A 20,887-nucleotide genomic window follows, 5' to 3' on the forward strand; every position below is an offset into this window, starting at 1 on the left:
TGTTTTGGAAAGTGTTCTTGTCATAATCACACTAGTCATAATCGCTTGTCATAATCATTTGACCCTTTTAAAACCGAGCAAAGTGGTTTAATTTCTTTCATAAACATGGGGGAAAAAAGAAAATAACCAACTTTGCAAGGAATGTCCTACAAATTGCTAGCGATTAGTGAGGGTTATGATAAAACTACCTAAAATTAGTTTTAAAAAAAACAGGGAAGCATTATTAGATATATATAATAATGTTATATTTTAGATTATGTTATGGAAAAATTATTAAGTATGTAAAATATTTTTTAAATTTTTTTTAAAATCTTTTTTTGTGCTAAGTTTTGGGCCATGTCTTGTAAATGTAAATTGTAATTGTTGCCTAAATTGCTTTTTGACAGGTTTTTGAGAGAAATCAAAACAGTTTGCTTGAGTTTTAAATAATTAAACTAATGTAGCCAAAATTACATTCTGACCAATGAAAAAATGTTTCATTGGAAGGTATTTCATCTACAAAATTTAACCTATGAACAGCATTTTTACCTAACCAAGCATTTTATTTGCCCAAAGCTATTGTTACAAATCCTGGTCTCTAAAGTCAGTCTTGTTTTAAGCTTTATTTATCCATTTATCTATCCATCCATCCATCCATCCAATCATGCATCCATCCATCCATCCATCCATCCAATCATGCATCCATCCATCCATCCATTCATCCATTCATCCACCAACCCATCCCTATGACTTCTCTGTTTCATAAAGCTCCATTCAAAAAGTTAAATAATTTTCTTTCCAAACAACCTTTACATGACCTCGACAAAAAACGTCCGAGAATTCAAAGAGGGAAACAGTGGTGCTAAGAGAACCCGACTGCACTCACAGGTTCCACGAATATGTGACGGTGTTCATTATTGATGTGGGTCTAACCTGGTGAAACTTCCAAAGATGGACTACTAAGAAAGCACTTTTTCACTGGACTGTGTTTTATGCACAACATTGATTTTTTTTGTTTTGTTGTTGTTCCTTCTGTTTGTTTTCTTATACAACATTATGATTTAATGATTTGTCTGTCTAATGTTGTTGCCTTTGTGAAGCGGATCTGAAAAAGATCATTAAAAAATAGATTAAAGAATAGATTAAAAAAATAAAAAATAAATAATAATAATAATAATCATTATTATTATTGTTGTTGTTGTTATTGTTATTATTATTGTCTTCATTATTATATACTTTGACTAATGTATTCTTAACTCGTGTTTGATGCAGGCTTTATAAAATTATTACTTTTTTACAGAGGTTGAAATTAAAATATACAGTGGGTACGGAAAGTATTCAGACCCCCTTAAATTTTTCACTCTTTGTTATATTGCAGCCATTTGCTAAAATCATTTAAGTTCATTTTTTTTCCTCGTTAATGTACACACAGCACCCCATATTGACAGAAAAACACAGAATTGTTGACATTTTTGAAGATTTATTAAAAAAGAAAAACTGAAATATCACATGGTCATAAGTATTCAGACCCTTTGCTCAGTATTTAGTAGAAGCACCCTTTTGAGCTAATACAGCCATGAGTCTTTTTGGGAATGATGCAACAAGTTTTTCACACCTGGATTTGGAGATCCTCTGCCATTCCTCCTTGCAGATCCTTCCAGTTCTGTCAGGTTGGATGGTGAACGTTGGTGGACAACCATTTTCAGGTCTCTCCAGAGATGCTCAATTGGGTTTAAGTCAGGGCTCTGGCTGGGCCATTCAAGAACAGTCACGGAGTTGTTGTGAAGCCACTCCTTCCTTATTTTAGCTGTGTGCTTTGGGTCATTGTCTTGTTGGATGGTGAACCTTCGGCCCAGTCTGAGGCCCTGAGCACTCTGGAGAAGGTTTTTGTCCAGGATATCCCTGTACTTGGCCGCATTCATCTTTCCTTTGATTGCAACCAGTCGTCCTGTCCCTGCAGCTGAAAAACACCCCCACAGCATGATGCTGCCACCACCATGCTTCACTGTGGGGACTGTATTGGACAGGTGATGAGCAGTGCCTGGTGTTCTCCACATACCGCTTAGAATTACGGCCAAAAAGTTCTATCTTGGTCTCATCAGACCAGATAATCTTATTTCTCACCATCTTGGAGTCCTTCAGGTGTTTTTTAGCAAACTCCATGCGGGCTTTCATGTGTCTTGCACTGAGGAGAGGCTTCAGTCGGGCCACTCTGCCATAAAGCCCCGACTGGTGGAGGGCTGCAGTGATGGTTGACTTTCTACAACTTTCTCCCATCTCCCGACTGCATCTCTGGAGCTCAGCCACAGTGATCTTTGGGTTCTTCTTTACCTCTCTCACCAAGGCTCTTCTCCCCCGACTGCTCAGTTTGGCCGGACGGCCAGCTCTAGGAAGGGTTCTGGTCGTCCCAAACGTCTTCCATTTAAGGATTATGGAGGCCACTGTGCTCTTGGGAACCTTAAATGCAGCAGAAATTTTTTTGTAACCTCGGCCAGATCTGTGCCTCGCCACAATTCTGTCTCTGAGCTCTTCAGGCAGGTCCTTTGACCTCATGATTCTCATTTGCTCTGACATGCACTGTGAGGTCTTATATAGACAGGTGTGTGGCTTTCCTAATCAAGTCCAGTCGGTATAATAAAATACAGCTGGACTCCAGTGAAGGTGTAGAACCATCTCAAGGATGATCAGAGGAAATGGACAGCACCTGAGTTAAATATATGAGTGTCACAGCAAAGGGTCTGAATACTTATGACCATGTGATATTTCAGTTTTTCTTTTTAATAAATCTGCAAAAATGTCAACAATTCTGTGTTTTTCTGTCAATATGGAGTGCTGTGTGTACATTAATGAGGAAAAAAATGAACTTAAATGATTTTAGCAAATGGCTGCAATATAACAAAGAGTGAAAAATTTAAGGGGGTCTGAATACTTTCTGTACCCACTGTATCAAGGAATATACAGTCAAAAAATCTGCAACACTGAGAATGGCTGCTCACACTCTCCTGTCTACTCATATACATTGAATAATAATAATAATACAAAAGCAAATCCCAATTAGTGTGATTATGTTAAAATAACTTATGTAAGATAGGCTTTATTAGGCCTACAGATTATTTAAGGCCTACAGATCGACTACTGTAGGCCTTCATATCATAAAGCTCCTCCAAGCTCTGCTTTCAGGATTTAGAAAATCTAGTTTGTGACAGGAGACTGTGGCCAATCACAACTCATCTCAGAGAGAAGGTGTTCCCATTGGCTAATTTATGAATACAGATGCTTATCAAAAAGAGTCTAACAGAGAGTCTGACAATAAATGAAATAAAACACATGTCAAGATCAGGTCAATATTTAAAGCTATTCAGAGATAAAGGAGAAAGATGGTAGAGTCCTCTGCTGTGGCTTCATGGTCACGTTTATGAAACCAACATTAGCTAGAGCCTCAGATCACACTATGTTCTCCGCCTAATTCCCCGCTGCCACAGATGAGAACGTGTAGCAGCTCCAGAGAGTGACCTCCAGACAGCAGCCGCCAAAACCTGAATCCAGCCAGCTTCATGGGACCGGGCAGCACAGAGTCACCGACGGATCGACGAACTTTCTGTCGCTGTTACACAGGTCAGACACGGAGCTGCCGCTGGCCACCAGCCTGCTGTGACACTCTGCACTGGAGGGATCTGCAAATTAGAGCTGCGAAAGCCACCACCCAAAGCTCAGTCTCCAGAGCTGCTGCCTACACTGCTCCTGGAAACAAAGGTGGACGGACTATGGGGCAGCTAGCAGCGAATTCTTTTCTCATCTGTGGTCTGATAAACAGAGAGACAGATCGGGGCAAGGAGGGGTTAAATGAATCTGCTGCACGCAACTTTACCATGAAATACGACTAAATAAATCAATGTATGAAACACTGGCTAACTATATAGAGCGTGTGCATTTGCCCACGGGCATGTGGGAGGGGCTTAGGACAGCGAGCTGCAGGAAGAGGGTGTATTTTAAAATTCTGCCTTCAGATTTCTGCCCCCCTCAGCTTTAGAGAGAAACAGTAAATAGGGATGATAAAAAATATAAAAACAGAATAGGCGTATGAGAAGGAACATTAATCGGGCATGACATATAACACAGCAGTGTCAGCCTCTAGTGTGACATGTAACCGGGTGTATCAGGGTTTCTGCAGCTAATATTTAAGTAATATTTAATGCTTTTTATAATGCAACACAGACTTAAGTTTAAGACCAAATTTATAATAGCCTAAATTGAAGACCAGTTTTATTTTGCCCAAATGTTTATTGTAACATTAAACGTTTTTTTGTCCAGTGATAAAGTTAGATTATCTTCATCAAATGTTGACAAAAACAAGCCTTTTTTGGCTCGTGACAGTGAACGTTTTCTTGGTGATTTTGTGTTTCTCACTCTGCACGTGACATTCAGCAACTTGGATTCCCATCACAAAGAGTTTAAGAAGATGAATTTATTAAATTGTTTAACCAAAAATAGATTTACCACTTATTTTTGTAACATCTGAGAATTTCAAAACATTTGTAAGATTAATTTAAGTCATTTTGAAAAAATTTAAGGCCTTATTTTTAGAGTAATTTGATCATTGCCTTTTAAGACTGTCCGTGGGAACCCTGAACATACGTATTAGCAGCGCTTTCTAAACAATAACAAAGGCATAATGTGAATAACAATCATTTAGCTGTTACATGGCGGCTGATCTCGTCCTCTGCTCAGAGGGTAAGGAGCTCATGATTCTCACTGTTTTAACTATTTGTGGACATTTATAGCGGCTGTTCTTCTTTAGCTAAATGCTATTAGCTGCTTTTAAAATCCCCCTGTGGCGGGCTGCATGCCCAACACGCCGTCCAAACATCACACCTGTCCTGCCAATGATCCCAGCCTTCTCCTGCCGTGTTAATACAAACACCGTCTCCACTGTATTACAAACAACGATGAGAGTTCATACCAGGAGGAAATCAGCAGTTTTGCAGAGCGGTGCACAGAGAACAACCTGCTGCTCAATGTCAGCAAAACCAGAAGCTAACTGTTGAATTTAGAAATACGGAGGCAAAGACACACACCCCTGTCTACATCAGTGCAGCACACCTGATGATGACCCTGATGCTCCAGCTCAGACACTTCTTTGCCTGCTGTCCTCCTCCACTGCTCTGCATTTCCCATCTGAATTTTAGCAATGTTTTTTTTTTGGTGTCAGATTTCAAACTTCTTATTTAACCTTGTCTGTACTGCGCCTTTCTCCAGATGCAGCACTCACAGAGTGTGTGATTGCATCTTTTCTGTGTGTGATTTTAGATCCAGAAATAATGCCACTAAATATCAATACTTGTTTGCGCTTCACTTCCCGCAGCAGTACCTTCACTTCATAACTATTAAAGTTCTTTTTGCATTTTGATTCCGGTGCTCCGACTTTTTGGCATTTTCTCAACTGAAAGATATCTCTTTGTGACCTCTGTCTGTATCTGCACACGGCCCTTCAGTCTCATGCCCTTTTACAGGCATATGAGGGCGTTTACTTGTGCTAATTAGGAACAACTGGCACATGTTTTCAGTTTAGGAGGAGATTCATCAATTTGAGAACACGGACGTGAATAATTCAGCCAGTTAAGAACACGTTCATAAATCTGACGTAGAGCTTTCTTAAGAAATTACTTAAGAACTATTTAAGAAGGAATTCAAGAAAATACTTAGGAAGATATTGGTGAATGAGGCTCAATGTTTTTCACAGGCATTAATTGACATGGCGTCCAAAGATATCAACAACAGCTTGCATGCAAACATCAAAAGTCCGCTGAACATGCTGCCATGTGGGACAAGGTGGAGGGTGAGAATGTGTTGGTATTGCATGTGCTGAAAAATGACTCGCAGCTTGATACAAAAGTTTTTGCATAATGCTCTGAATGTGCACACACAGACAAACACACACACAGAGCAGGCGAATGGGATTACAGAGTGTGTCTGCAGCCTGTGAGAGGGAGTGTGTGCGTCACTCCTGCTGAGCCAGATTACACTGAGCTTCACCTCCACCTCACAGGTCTGTTTCAGGTAACAGACTGGCTGTAACCGAAACACAGACACTACTCGCATCCCTCTCACTGTCTGCCTGTCTCACTCTCACGCTCTCTTAATCCTTTAATCTTTCTTTTTGTGTACACACACAAACAATAACTGTGTAATATTTGCATTAATCGTTGCAGAAAGGCACACACACACCTGCTCTCTGCCCTGTGTATCAGGGCTCCATGAAGGCGCCGGTTACAGTCCCGCTCTGCTTTCTCTCCGTCCATCGTTGTGCTGAGGAGGGTCAGCGTGACGTGTCTTCATCTCCTGAGGGGCAAACACAGTGTCATGGTTAAGTCAGAATCATTTTGCATATTAAAAAATAATCCAGTTGAATGATACATAGACAGACAGATAAACAGACTGAAGCACCAGCATCAGAATTGTTTTTTTGGTTTTTTTTTTTAAATGTAATTAAGGTTTTTATTTTTTAATTCATTTTATTTCATTTCTTTTTTTTTTTATAAAAAATCTTCAAGTTCTCGCCTTCCTCAGTTTATATGATGCCACTTCTTTATTATTTTTTTTATCTTTTCTTTCCCAGAGCGGTAGAGATAAAGGCCAAATACAAAATATAGAATAAAATAAAGAAAATCTTGTAGCAGTCCACAGTGCCTTATCTGGACACAGAAAAAAACACAATGGAGAGAAAAGAAAAATCAAAGAACAAAAAGTGATCACGTTTTAGTTTTCAGTAGTACAATAATAATAAATCACACAGCCAAATCACATCCAATTGTGCTCTTATGTTTTACAAATTTTGTGGGTATTGATACTCCTGAAGGAAAGTTAACCTTTTATCTGACCCTCCCCTCTCCGCCCTAACTGGCTTAAAATGACTTGTGATGAAGTCACATAAATAAAAAGATAATACTTTTAATAAACAAATTAAAATAATAATAAAATAATACTCATACTACTAATAATAATTACAATAATATTGTAATGAATTTAAAAATAAGAAAAAACAGAAATAAGTATGACAAAAAGATTATTACAAAAATAAAAAAATACTACTACTAAAAATAATAATAATCATACTACTAAAAATAATAACAGCAGAAATAATAATACTGCTACTCCTACTACTATGACTGCTACTGCTACTGCTACTAATAATAATAATAGTAAATAAATAAGTGAATGAATAGATAAATAAATAAATAAATAAATAAATAAATGAAATCTAAAAATAAAATATACAGAAATAAGCATGGTAGAAAGCTATATGATTGCAATAAATAATCATCATCATCATCATAATAACAATAATAATAATAATACAAATAGAGTTAAGGATGTTCCTAGTTACTATAGCAACAAAGTCAGGTCTTAGAGGCCTGCTGTATTGCAGCCATTTCTCCCAGAGCCGTGTAACAATGTCCATCTTTTGGTGCAAAGAGAAGATAATTTTTTCCATCACGTAAATCTCCATCGTCACATCTATCCAGTTATTCATGTTTGAACCAACGTGCATCATTTATCTTCTACTCGGCACTTTTTCCCTGCTGCCAGCGAGATGCCCATTACGTATTTGCCAGCACCTTTTTCATCTGGGGGATATAGCCGAAATACACGACTTTAAAATCTAATGGTATATGCGTGTTAAACATGGTTTGTATTGCTTTGTGCATCTCTTTCCAGTTATTTTGTATCTTTAAAAACTCCCACAACACATGGTTGTGCTTTGCAGATTGACAGCCGCAGTTAATCCAGCACTGAGTGCTACCACTGTCATAGTGTGCTGTCATCAGAGGGCAGATAAAATGTCGAGCCACATTTTTCCAGCAAAATTCTTTCTGTGCATGGGAGTTAGCACTGTTCCACTGAAATGTACAGATATCTTGCCATTCTTCATCTGTTGCTGACAGGTCTCCTTCCTTCTACCATCTTTTCTTTTTTTTCATATTAGCATTCAGACTGTGGAGAGACTTAAAGATTCAAGAGATGACCCCTCTTTTAATATCTGATTTATATGAATTGAAAATAGTTAAATGAAGGGTTTTACTGGCTTCTCTGGTTTTTTTCCTTTTTTGGTTTTAAAACTTCCTTAACCCTTAGAAACTTGGATAGACATCAGTTTTCTTGTGCTGTGTTCAGACACCTTTCACGAGTATTTAAACCTTCTCAGCTTGATCTAATTGGTGTGATTTCTGTCAAAAACATTAGAACAAGACTAGGCTAAAACCTAATACATGGTTGGACCATGTACCGTGGGTCCCAACCCTTTTCCTTCGGGGACCTCTCTACTATCATTGAGCAAACTGATGTCATATTTTAGGGATATTTCATATTATATTAAACTCATAATAATAACATTAGAGAACAACTGATTAACTTTACAATCAACCCAAATGGCTAACTGCAGGAAGTCTGTGTAAGATTAGATTGGTTTTAGGGCTGGCATCCCATACTGCAGTTCAGCCAAAAAGGCAATCATCAATTTGGCATGAAATATCCCGCAAATTGCAGAAAAATCAGTAAAAGGCAAAAAAAAAAAAAAAACTGAAAATTGAAAAAAAGGGAATAAATAGAGAACTATTACATAATATGGGAAAATATCAAGAAATCTCTATTGATAATATGAAATTACCCTACAGGAAAAAAAATCATTAGAATTATTTTTATTATTTTTATTTTAATTTCCTCTTTTTGTTTCTTTAATTTTATTTCTTTGTGACATTTTGTGACAATGTAACATTTTTCATTATAAATTCTTCATATTTTCTTGCAAATTTTGAGGTCATTTTTTGTTAAATTGCTCATCGCCTTCTTTTCATGGTTTTTAAAGTAATCAAGCCAAATTGCTCAGGTTTTAAAGGGTTAACCCTTTGAAACCTAGGCAAATTGGCTTGATGTCTCTAAAAAATCTGGGAAGAGGGCAACCATCAACTTAACAGAAAATGGCTCAACCATTAGCAAGAAATTAGTCAAAAGTTGTGAAGTTGTTACCTGATTAAATGTATAATAAGAATTATAAATATAGTTTTCTGGACATCTTTTCCTTATTTTTTTGATCATATCAATCTAATAACATTCCCAGCTAAGTTTCAGATAATTTCCTTGTAGCTTTTTATGTTTTGTTTTTATTTTTTATGTTTTTAACATCTGCGGGAATTTTCTTGCCAAGTTGCTCATTGTGGGTTTTTTTTACTGTGTTTTTGAAAGATATCAAACCAATTTAATCGATTTCAGAAGCACAAGGAAGCTGATGTTGATCTAGGTGTTAAAGAGTTAACAATTTACATGTGCTTGTGGAGGGAGAGAAAAGAGAGTGAGCAAAGACGCAAAGAAAGGAAAATGAGAAGGAGAAGGCACAGAGGAGGAGAAGGAGGATGAACAGAGACAGAAAAAAAAAGAAATTTCGCAGAGGGAAAAGACCAGACATGCCAAGTGGTGAAAAAAGCACTTTGTCATCAGAACGGTTGATAGACAGACACAGATGACGGTGGAGAGAGAGAGGGCGGAAAGGAGGAGTGGAAGTGAATAGAGGGGGGCAGAGGAGGAAGATGGAGAGACAGACGTGGCGAGAAAGACAGCAGGGCTCCATGATCGCAGCAGGACGGGCCTGCCCGGGCTGCCTCTGCTGTTTGTGGAGTCCCACTTGCCCCTGCTCTGCTCCAAACACCATCCATATTTAATGAGGCCCTTACAAAGCCCTGGGAAAAGAGATGCTGGGAACTCTTCTGCCCCCCCGCCTCCTCCCAGCTCTGCCTCCCCGCCACTCAAAAACTCACCCCTCAGTACCTTTCTCTTTCATAATTCTCTCTTCGCTCACTCTTTTCTGTTGTCTTTCCATGATTTTTACAAAATCTCTGTTTTGATAAGTTATTTTTAGAGATTGATTGTTTCCTGCAGCTTCTTCCAAAGCACTACAGACTGTTAGGCATGCTCACAATGCTAACATCAGCTCAGCATGTGGATGAAAGTGGAGTGTTAATTTTAGTTGCGTGCATTTCAAATGGAGCGGCTGCTTCTTCTCTTTAAAACAGAGCAGAATCTCTCGGTCAGAAAGAACAAGCATTTTCTCTCTCATACCCACTCACATTCACAAACAAATTGAGGCACATGCTCTTTGTGACTGTGTGCTGTGTGTGTGTGTGTGTGTGTGTGCGTGTGTGTGTGTGTGTGTGTGTGTGTGTGTGTGTGTGTGTGTGTGTGTGTGCGTGCGCGCGTGCGTGCGACAAAGTGGTTGATTTTATGAGTGTATGTATGTTTTTATTATGTGAGTGAGTGGTTGGACTTTGTGTGTGTGTGTGTGTTTGTGTGTTACTCAGAGTGCTGCGTGCATCAATAATGTATCTAGATAATGCAGCCGCTTCACTCTACCAGGAACAACTAACAGGCATACCGACGCACAGAGGAAGACAGAGAATGAAGGGGGTAAGACAGAAAGAGAGAGAGACATAGAGGCAGAAACAGAGAGAGAGAGAAGACGTGGCAGCAGAGAGGAAAGACACAAAAGGTAAATGTGAGTGATACAAAAATGGAGGGAGAAGGCGAGGGTATGACGGGCGAGGAAACCTAAAGAACATGTGTCACACAAAAGTGTCAGGTATCGTTTGCGATCAGTCTTTCGTGTTTTAAAGGGACAGTTCACCCCCAAATCAAAAAATACATATTTTTCCTCGTCACTGAGATGCTATTTATCAGTCTTGATAGTTTTGGTGAGGTGCAGAGTGATGGAGATAGGGTTGCAGCGATGCACCAGTTGCAATGTATCATGGCATGAAAAGTGATGGTTATCACACCACATACATTGGCATACCTACAGTGTTGAAAAAAATGCAACTGGGCAAAGAATCTCACATATATTTTAGTTAGACAGATGTGCTGTTGTTGGGCCTTTTTTCTGTCTGGCTGATTAAACGCACAGAAACCCTCAGAAAGCTAAGATTTCTGTTTCAGTTGCTTTACATTTCTATAAATGCCATTTGTTTGGGGAAAGGACTCTAATTTTCAAACTATAAAAGTGGTATTGAAACTAGACAGTAAATGTGCAATATGAGTCTATCAGCAGGCAAAGCCTCAGAGAATGTTTTATCTTTGATTCACAAATCTGTTAGGGTATATTTTTCATTCTTATATTTCTCCCATCTGCTCTCCTCTAGACCCAGAGGACTTATATGCTCCCTAAGGACAGCAGAGAGTGGACACAATCCACTTAGCAGCTCACACTACAGTCAGACACACACACACATACACTCACACACACACACAATCCTCGTGACCTGATGACCTGTTCAGGTAAAGGCCTATAAATTGACACAGACAGTGTTTGGCTGCCACAGTAAGTGTGTCTGTGTGTCTCTTAAGTCACACATGCTAACAGGTAAACTCCAACACATTTAATCTGCATTAAATGGTTTCACTTGGACAAAGTTTACACAGATTTCTCAAGAAGTTTGGTTTTATACACTGTGCCAGACAGAGAGAAGGTTCGTCATGATTTGTTGCATTTCTTTCATTAGTTGATTCATATTTCAAAGCAGTTTATCCTGTGGAGTCTCCAGGAGCCAAAGTTTGGCTGTGGTTCAGAGAACACATTTATCTTCCATCTCCACTCAGTCAATAATGTAAATGGCTGTTTGTGGCAAATATGAAAATAGGATACGAGGTCACTGCTGCTATCATATTTATTTTTGTGTAGCCAATGTTTAAACCCTGTTTCTATTTTTTCAGTTAACAAATGCTTTTGTGAACTGTTTAAAGGCAGCTATGAACCCTCCGGTTCCATCCTGTTAGGAGATATCTGCCTACCTAGCACTTAGACAGACAGAAGAGAGAGACAAGCATCAAGGCAAAAAATCTGTCTTTCTATAGTAACCATCATAAGCATATCTTTTCTTCACTACTGTGTGTTTTTGTTTCATTCTTATGTTACACAGGCTTTCCCCATGTGTTTTTTGTTTATGTTTTGCAGTGAGCTACAGGTGCCTACATTTCCCACGGGATTAATAAAGTATCTATCTATCTATCTATCTATCTATCTATCTATCTATCTATCTATCTATCTATCTATCCATCTATTCCTAAATATAGTTTAGCAGCAGCATTCGTTCTTTTGCTTTACACTGGTTCAAAGAAGTGACATAAACAATCATTTTATGTCTTGACTATAATTATGAGTCTATATAGACATTTGCAATTGAATTTAAGGCTTTAGGGAAGCGAGGATGGTTTAGCAGCTGGTCTGGCTGCTGGTGTGGCTGCTGGTCTGGTTGCTGGTGTGGCTGCTGGTCTGGCTGATGGTCTGGTTGCTGGTGTGGCTGCTGGTCTGGTTGGTGGTGTGGCTGCTGGTCTGGCTGCTGGTCTGGCTGCTGGTCTGGTTGCTGGTGTGGCTGCTGGTGTGGCTGCTGGTGTGGCTGCTGGTCTGGCTGCTGGTCTGGTTGCTGGTGTGGCTGCTGGTGTGGCTGCTGGTCTGGTTGCTGGTGTGGCTGCTGGTGTGGCTGCTGGTCTGGTTGCTGGTGTGGCTACTGGTGTGGCTGCTGGTGTGGCTGCTGGTCTGGCTGCTGGTCTGGTTGCTGGTGTGGCTGCTGGTGTGGCTGCTGGTCTGGTTGCTGGTGTGGCTGCTGGTGTGGCTGCTGGTGTGGCTGCTGGTCTGGTTGCTGGTGTGGCTGCTGGTATGGCAGAGTTTTCACTAGCTATGATGGAGCTGGAACGCAATGTAGCAGTATCTAGTGGACACTAGGTTTTCTAAATACAGTATACTGTAGATACTCTGAGCATATGTGATGCAAACACAGACAACTATGCAGCAAATATGTTTTACATTATGTAATTGCTCCCATGTATTTTCATACATATCCAGGGGCAGAGGCTGGAAGAGGTAAAGGGACACAGTTCACTATGCCCTGGATAAGTCTGGCCCTCAGACAATCATGGTTATAAGATAATAAATTGCATGGTTCACACCACATTAGGTGGCCCAGACTTAAGAAAAAGGAGGGGAGAAAAGCTGCATGCCTAAACTACAATGTTTTTTTTCAAGTTCTAATGTTATTTTTTGGGATCCAGAAGAAGAAAATGTGATTAAACATTGTCCTTTAGAGGCGAAAATAACAAAGAGTTATGAGCTATGGCTTTCCCCTGAAAGCCAGCAGCTAGACTAGGTGTACATTTTCCTTTGAGCCCTACCGATTTATTGGTCAGCCAAAATATTCAGCCTGATATGGGCCTCTCACAGATGTGTCAGTCTTGGTGTATGTGTTTTTCTTATATGCACTGAAAAGGGAACATTTTTGAGAAAATACTCTGCAGAAAACGAGGCTTGAGGTAATATAATTATGGTGGAAAGCAGTGACTCCATTGTTTACGATGCAATCAGCACTGCAGAGTCGTGTGCTGCCAGCACGTGTAATGTTAGCAGAGAGCATCAGCTGATCAGAAAATTCATCATTTTAAGCAGTTTAAGTCGCGCTTAAGATAATTGATTAGGTGATCGGGTCAGAGCTGATCAGAAGTACAGCACAGTTCCCCTGGTGTTGTCTACATGCCCAGCTACATACAACAGCCACTCTAACGGCTGTCCACCGGCAGAGAGGAAAGGACGAGTGCAGAGTCAGTGAATGCAAGCTTTTAGACCAAGCACAATGAAAAGTTAAGTTTCACTTTCACTGCCCCTGCTGTTCTTCTGCTCCATCTGTGACAACAGTATGCTCTGTGCTCCCAGAGTGTGGTGAAATGTATAACTTAACTATACATATATATACATTATATTTCAACAGAAATCAAAAGTAAAAGGTCTAGCTTCAAAACTTGAAAATCCATCTGACAGATGATTTAATCGTGGCAGCCCACCACAAATAAATTAATGTGTGAGAAAGCTGTAATCTTACCCCTGTCCCCTTCTCTTATCCTTCATGACAACAAGCTCATCACACTTGTTTGCTACATTAATCAATTAACTAACTACCTAACCTTGGAACTCCTTTTAAGGCTGGGCAATAAATCAATTTGATCAATTAATGTGGTATATTTTTTAAAATAAAAATCTAGATTTTCTCTTTAACATCCTCCACCGCTCTCTTAGGGCTTCCATAGTTCAGTCTCATCTGTCGTTTGGTTCAGTTTTGCGGCGTCAGATCTTAAACAAACTACAGCCCGCTGCAAAGTTTGTTTAAAGGCTGTTGCTACGAAAGGCAGTGGCACAACTGATTTATTTCAACATTTCAAACAGAGGCAGCAGCCAAGTGGGAGAATTGTGTCTCACTCCGAGATGCACAAGACTGCGTCAGCCCACAAACAGCCAGTAAAAAGCAGCCGACATTAGTGGGATCATTTTCCCATTGTGTCCCGTATGACAAGAAAGCCACCCACTGCAAAGCTGTTCCTGATGCAGTCGTATAATGTGCATATCGCTAAAGGTACGGTGGCCATATGTAAAGTGGTAGAGCCTGGGCTTATCCACATGCTGAAAACTATCAACCCCAGGTATGTGCTACCAAGCCACCCTGCCTCATCTGTACAACTGTACACGTGAAAAGATCACAGAGAGCCGGAGTGGATGTGGTTTGACTCCACTACAACAGACCTATGGTCCCGTCATATGAACACAACCAAAAACATTTTGTGTAGACATGGAACTAATGCTGATAGACAGTTGTACGATTTCAGAATTGGTCATTTTCAATATTCGACTGTTTCAACTGCAAAACTGCACGATATGCAAAACTGACTTGAAGCCCTCTACATCATACAGTTTGCCCTTGTTAATTTGTATCACTAAAATCAAAGCAAAACTTACTGTGAGTAATTTTTTTGTCTTTTGTAGTTTGTTTTTAAGAGGCAAAAAAACAAAAAAAAAAACATTAAAATTCCAAATCAAGTTTGGTGTGAAAAAAATCAGAGATTTTATTTTTAGGCCATATAACACAGCCCTAACTTCTTTATGCCTAGTCAGCTGAGTGAAAGCTAATGTGTGAGCATCTATTCACATGACACTGTTTTGTTCAGGACTCAGTTTGGTGCATTTGTATGACCATGTCGGAGCAAAATCATTAGGGATGCACAATAAGATCAGTAGATATTGACTTTAAAATCAAATATCGGAATCAGCAAATTTGCTAATTTTTTTCAGATATCACAAACTGATTAAAAAAAAAAACCATGAACCCTAAGTTTTCATATTTTGCACAATGAATGAACATTGCATAAAATAAAAAGCATTGTATTTCATGTCTCCATTTGCTGGTGGGCCATCACAATAAGAGCATGGAGAATATGATGTTAATTCCACTACAGAAGAGACCTGATGATCACTAAAATTAGGTGTGGAAAAAAAGTGGATATATTGATATCGTTATCAGTTATCGACCAAATGAGTTATTATATATCGGCATATCAGACACTGGCAACAAATTGTGCATCTCTAAAAATCAGTTCACATCCACATAGAAAGAGTCTATTTTCATTCCAGTTTAAAATTTCACTCTCATGGCCTCCACATATCTAATCAGGAATTCTTCCCTTAAAATCAACACTGATCTCAAAAAATGCCACAGTTAGGCACTAGTTTCACTTCCTCATCCTGTGTGTAAGTACAAGATTCCAATAACACCCCTGCATGCGTCAGAACTGGTGGAGGTAAAATCTGCAGTAAAAGGTTTGTGATTCAGCAGGCAGGTATAAGTTTATTGTCTGTCTCTGTTCAATAAAACTGATGGATCGCTTCTGATGGGCCTACGGTACTAAAAGCGCTTAAGGAACTATTTCTGCTGTTGTCGGAAACCCTTTAATCAGTTGTTTCAGACTGAAGCCAAACTGGCAGAAAGTGCTGTCTATATGGCAAAGGAGATTAGGGTAGACCTAAAACCTTTTAGACCTCATTAGAGCAGGTGTTCCAAACCTCTTTACTTTCTGAATCAACATTATGTCATAATAAGTCGGGGAAAGTTTGTGGCAGTACCAGTTATTTTAAGATTCCTTTGCCGCCCACAACATCTTTGTAAATACAGCTGCAATAGAAAATCTATCATTACGGTTACTCAACAAGGTGGATCTCTACCTCCGGAAGTGGCAGCGATATCATGCTTTTATGGATATGGTTCAATAGGGCAGGATCATCATAAGTCACGTACAAATTAACGAGACCGACTTTGAGGAATATTATCCGTTATGTATTTCTGCCAACTATGTATCCACCACTAATGTATATAACACGCCACCATACCTCAGCCCTTTTTGAAACTGGCCACATAATAATTACTCTACACCTTCAAGCGTTTGCTTAACGATCAATGTGCCCCGGATAAATAATGAATTCAGAAAAATTGCTTTTAGTTTTTGTGCTGCATCTACCTGGAACATCTTACAATAGTTAGTATGAGCCAGTTTAAAACTATGATTACCAGTTACTCTTATTGAATGTAGCTGTTTTTAATGGTGTTCGGCCTGTTTTCTGTGCTCTCATCATCATTGAAAATGAGGCCAGCAATGATTCCTCGAGATTTAAGTAAAGGTTGAATGAATGAATGTAGGGAGAATTCTATACTAGCAGCTTGTAGCTGACTGAACACCATTGTTGACACATCATTTTTTTGGTAAATGTGTGTTTTGCTTTGTTTTACTTTATTCAGTTTCATTCAGTATAATCTGTTTTTAGCTTTTCAGTTTTATATTGTTTTTTTTCCCTGTATGTCTTGTTAGATGTTTATTGTGGTTGTAATCATTCTCTGAAAACTCAATAAAAGATGAATCATTAAAAAAAAAGATTCCTTTGGCACTAATTTTGTTAAATGTTGGAAACTTTTTAAAAGACCTCTGACAATATTCAGGTTTAAAGAGTAGCTTCAGTGTAGCACAACTGGAAGTATGACATTTTGGGGTGGAAAGTTCAATACGTCATTAGTTTAGTATGGAAACAACACAATTTGACCGTGCTTATTTTTTCCAGTCGATGCAAAGCTGTGAGGCTCTGACGGTGAACAGGGAGCAGAGGGAGATTCGGCTACATCAGGTACGCTAAAGCTCCAGTTTCATGTTGTGCACTTTTTAAATATTAGTTTTGAAAAATGCCATACCAATTAACTTAACTATCATTATTAATAATGCAGTGCCAAAGGGGTCTTACAAGACCTCCACACATGGTTCATATGTCCTAATGTGTGCAGCCATGTGTGTTTGTATGTGTGTGTACTGTATGTTTGTGTGCACGCAGTTACGTACTAAAAGGTTGACAGACACACCCTGAGTTTTCGCTTAGTATTAAACTTGACAAATACGAAGCATCAAAAATGTAGCTGAGCCTAAAAATAACATCATAAATTAGTAAAGCCTGGGAGGACCTTCAGAACGCAGTCGGCCTCATATTCTTCTTCTTCTTCTTCTGTTTCGATTCTGCACTAAGTGTCAGGGCTCACTTTGTATTCATGTCTCTTCTGAAACACAGATACACGCATACACACACACACACACACACACACACACACACACTGGTACGGGCACATACAACAAACATGCAGATGGAGTCCAACAGCAAACTGTGCCTCACATCACATGTTACAATGGCATCGACACAGGAGGCTGAAGCATGATGCAGCAAAATATCTGGAGCAACAAACACTGTAAAATGCATGTAGTAGTGTGAGTATCTGTGCGCACATAATGAGTGTTTGTGTGTGCGGTTGTGCATGTTCCTGGTTGCAGTGATGCATTAGTAAAACACATTTTGATTTCACACAGACTGCGTACTGTTAGTCTATTCATCAATTCTTTAGCAGCAGTTGAATATAGAAAATGACTGAGTCATTTGCTTTAAAGGGAGTCAGGGAATGCCTCGCTCTGTTTGGATCTGAAGTGACTGGAGGGAGACTTTGGGACCACCTTAAAGTCCTCTCTACACAGTCCATTCATAAGATTAAAAACCCTTCATGTCAATCTGCCTCCTCCCTCCATGCACATCAATTCTTTATCATTATGACTGAGGTGGATTTAAACAGGTAGATGGGTGCTAACTTTTACCTGGCGTCCTCTTATGAGGCACTTCTGCAGAGAGGCTGCTATTAGTTCACTGCTGATTGGTTTTGCATTACAAATGTTGACAAGGCTTTAATGATAAATGTTGAGATGACTTTTCTCATTTAGGGCCCACTTCAGAGAGCTAAACCCGTCAAGCTTGTTTTCATTTTCTATTTGTCAAACTATATGCCGGATAAAAGTGAGCTGATGAAATATTTACCCTATGACACATCAGAAAATTGGATTGATTTCTTTTACAAACATGGACAGACATGAGCCAAAACTGAGCAAAAAAGGAAAAAAAAGTATGTTACCTAAAAATTTGGAAAATATTTACAATAAAATAAAATGTAAAAAAAATAATAATAATAAAGAGAGTACATTAAAAAAATGGCCTGTAAAAAGCTTTTAAAATGCTTTAAAAAAATTAAATAATTCTGTGACATAATTTCAAATATGTAATTATGATAATTATACATATAGTTTTCCCTGAGATTTTTTTCTTTTTTTCCCCTTGCTCTATTTCTTTAAATTTTTTAATTAAATTTTTCATTGCCTTAGAAAAAGAAACTATATACCAGAGAAAAGTGAGTTATTGAAATATTAATCCTTTTAACAGGGGCAAATTGGCCTGATTTCATCCAAAATATGGAAAGAGGGTAATGAGTAAGGAGAGAAGAAATAAACCAAAAATGAGTGATAAATTAGCATAAGAACTTTAGCCAAAATGTAATTTAAGAAAAAGAAAAAATTAAGTACAAAAAACTAACAAAGAAATGACATGGCAAAAATCCTTAAAACTAAAATAATTCAGTGACATAATTTCAAATATATGATTATGATAATAATAAATACAATTTTTCCTTAGCATTTTCCTTGTTTGCCTTGCTTTAAAAAATTAATAATGATAACTTTCTAAACATATTAATTTCTTGCAATTTTTGGAACATTTCTCAGCAAGTTGCTCACTGCCTTTTCCCCTATGTTTTTGAAAGAAAGCATGGCTTTTTAGGGTTCAAATTTTTACATACCAGATAAAAGTAAGTTTGAAATATTAACCCTTTGAACCAAGTTAATTGGCTTGATTTAATCCAAAATATGGGAATAGGGCGATGATTAAGGAAATAGGAAATTACGCAAAAATTAGCAAGAAATTAGTACAATAAAATTACATGAAAAATACTTTTTTTTAAAAAAATACAAAGAAAGTTTGAAAAAAGAAAAACAACTAATAAGGGCAAACCTTTAAAGGATGCTTTAAATGAAAATAATTCTCACATAATTTTAAATATACAATTATGATAATTATCAATAAATAGCCTGTAGTTTTTCCCTAGACCCCTCATTGACTTCATCCATGTTCTTAAAAGAAATTGCACATATTTGCTCGGAGTTTTAAATACATGTGAAAAGCGTCTGTAAATAAAACAAGAAGAGTGATGCTGCTCCAGGTTTCTCAGACTTTTCAGCTCTCTTTTTTGTCTTTTATTTATCTAAGAACAAATGGCGTGTGTGGAACCACAGCACCGTCACTCGCTTTGCTAGCTTGCAGTAAAGCACTGGAGGGAAACAAATACAGTTTCAGCTGACAGATATCTATTTTTGGCACCGTGTGTTTGCTTGTTGTTCAGTCTAGGTGGCTGTGTAATAGCCCAATAATTCGGTGTAAGGACCTTACCGAGCAGCGGCTATCTCCACCGTAATCCGCTCCTGGGCGCAGGGCGAGCCGTCCTCAAAGACAGTCCTGGAAGTGGAACAACTTGGAAAAGCAGCGCAGCACCGTCCTGCTCCTCGGACAGCGGGGACTCACTTAATCCACATCACCTGGCGTTTAGGAAGCGCGAGGAGCGCGGCTCGAGACCTCCTGTCAGAAAAGTGCCTTCAATAAACTCTCAGAGCAGGTGAGCGCGCAAGATGCAGACGAGGCGCACGCGGCTTAAGCGACGCTAATCTTCTTTCTGTGTTTCTCTCCTCTTTCTCTCTCTCCCTCTCTCTGTTACACACGCGCGCGCGCGCGCACACACATAAAGTTTCGGTAGTGACAGGTCCCTCGCTGCATATGACAGAGACACACCGCGAGCTCACTGTTGTTGACACACCTGCGTCTCTCGCGCTCTGCTTGTGTCTACCCGATTCGTAATGCGAGTGCTCGCGTGCGTGCGTGATTGTGAGACCGCGAGAGCCGTACACCCGTGCGACCACACGAGACCCAGTGCTGATAGCCTGTGCTGCTGGTTTACATGTCTCAGAAATTACAGCCTATAAATATCACAGCCAACGTTATTATAATATCTAATATATTACTATGAACTGTAGTCCACGAAAAATAGAATTAAGTGGTAGAGACATGGATAGATACATAGATATTTAGATACATAGATAGATAGATAGATACATACATACATACTGCAGTAACACACATACATATATACTAGATAGATAGATAAATAAATAGATAGACGATAGAAACAGTGTTAATTGTCCTCTGTCGCCTCCTGGTGCCATCAATATCTTACTGCCACTCCCATCACAGCTAACGCTACAGCAGGGATGCTAAACTTGCCTTGCCCAGGGGCCACTTTTGCATTATGACAGTAGCCCAGAGGCCAGTAAATTAACAAAAAGCAATTTTATTTATCAGTATACACTCACTGGCCACTTTATTAGGTTCACCTGTTCAACTGCTCATTCACAAAAGTACCTTCAAACCAAGCATCAGAATGGGGAGGAAAGGTGATTTAAGTGACTTTGAATGTGGCATGGTTGTTGGTGCCAGACTATGGAGGACTGAAATAGACAAAATCAATCAATCAATAAATAAATGTGTCAATTAATAAATAAAAATGCCAAAAATGTTCATATTTATTTAATTTCCCAT

The 20,887-nt window shown here is 38.9% G+C and overlaps 1 protein-coding gene across 1 annotated transcript in view; it reads right to left on the bottom strand.

Moving 5' to 3' along the window:
* frmpd1a (FERM and PDZ domain containing 1a) overlaps positions 1 to 20,261 on the bottom strand; it is a 62,874-nt gene extending 42,613 nt beyond the window's left edge. The window contains exons 1-2 of the mRNA XM_088075433.1: positions 19,688 to 20,261; positions 6,205 to 6,318 (exon numbers count right to left, since the gene is read on the bottom strand). The gene's annotated coding sequence lies outside the window, so the exon portion shown is untranslated. The remainder of the gene's footprint in view (positions 1 to 6,204; positions 6,319 to 19,687) is intronic.
* Between the last annotated feature and the right edge of the window lie 626 nt (positions 20,262 to 20,887).

This window comes from Plectropomus leopardus, chromosome 3 (genome assembly GCF_026936395.1).
Source record: "Plectropomus leopardus strain MGB_pleo_1.0 chromosome 3, ASM2693639v1, whole genome shotgun sequence".
Classification (NCBI taxonomy): domain Eukaryota; kingdom Metazoa; phylum Chordata; class Actinopteri; order Perciformes; family Serranidae; genus Plectropomus; species Plectropomus leopardus.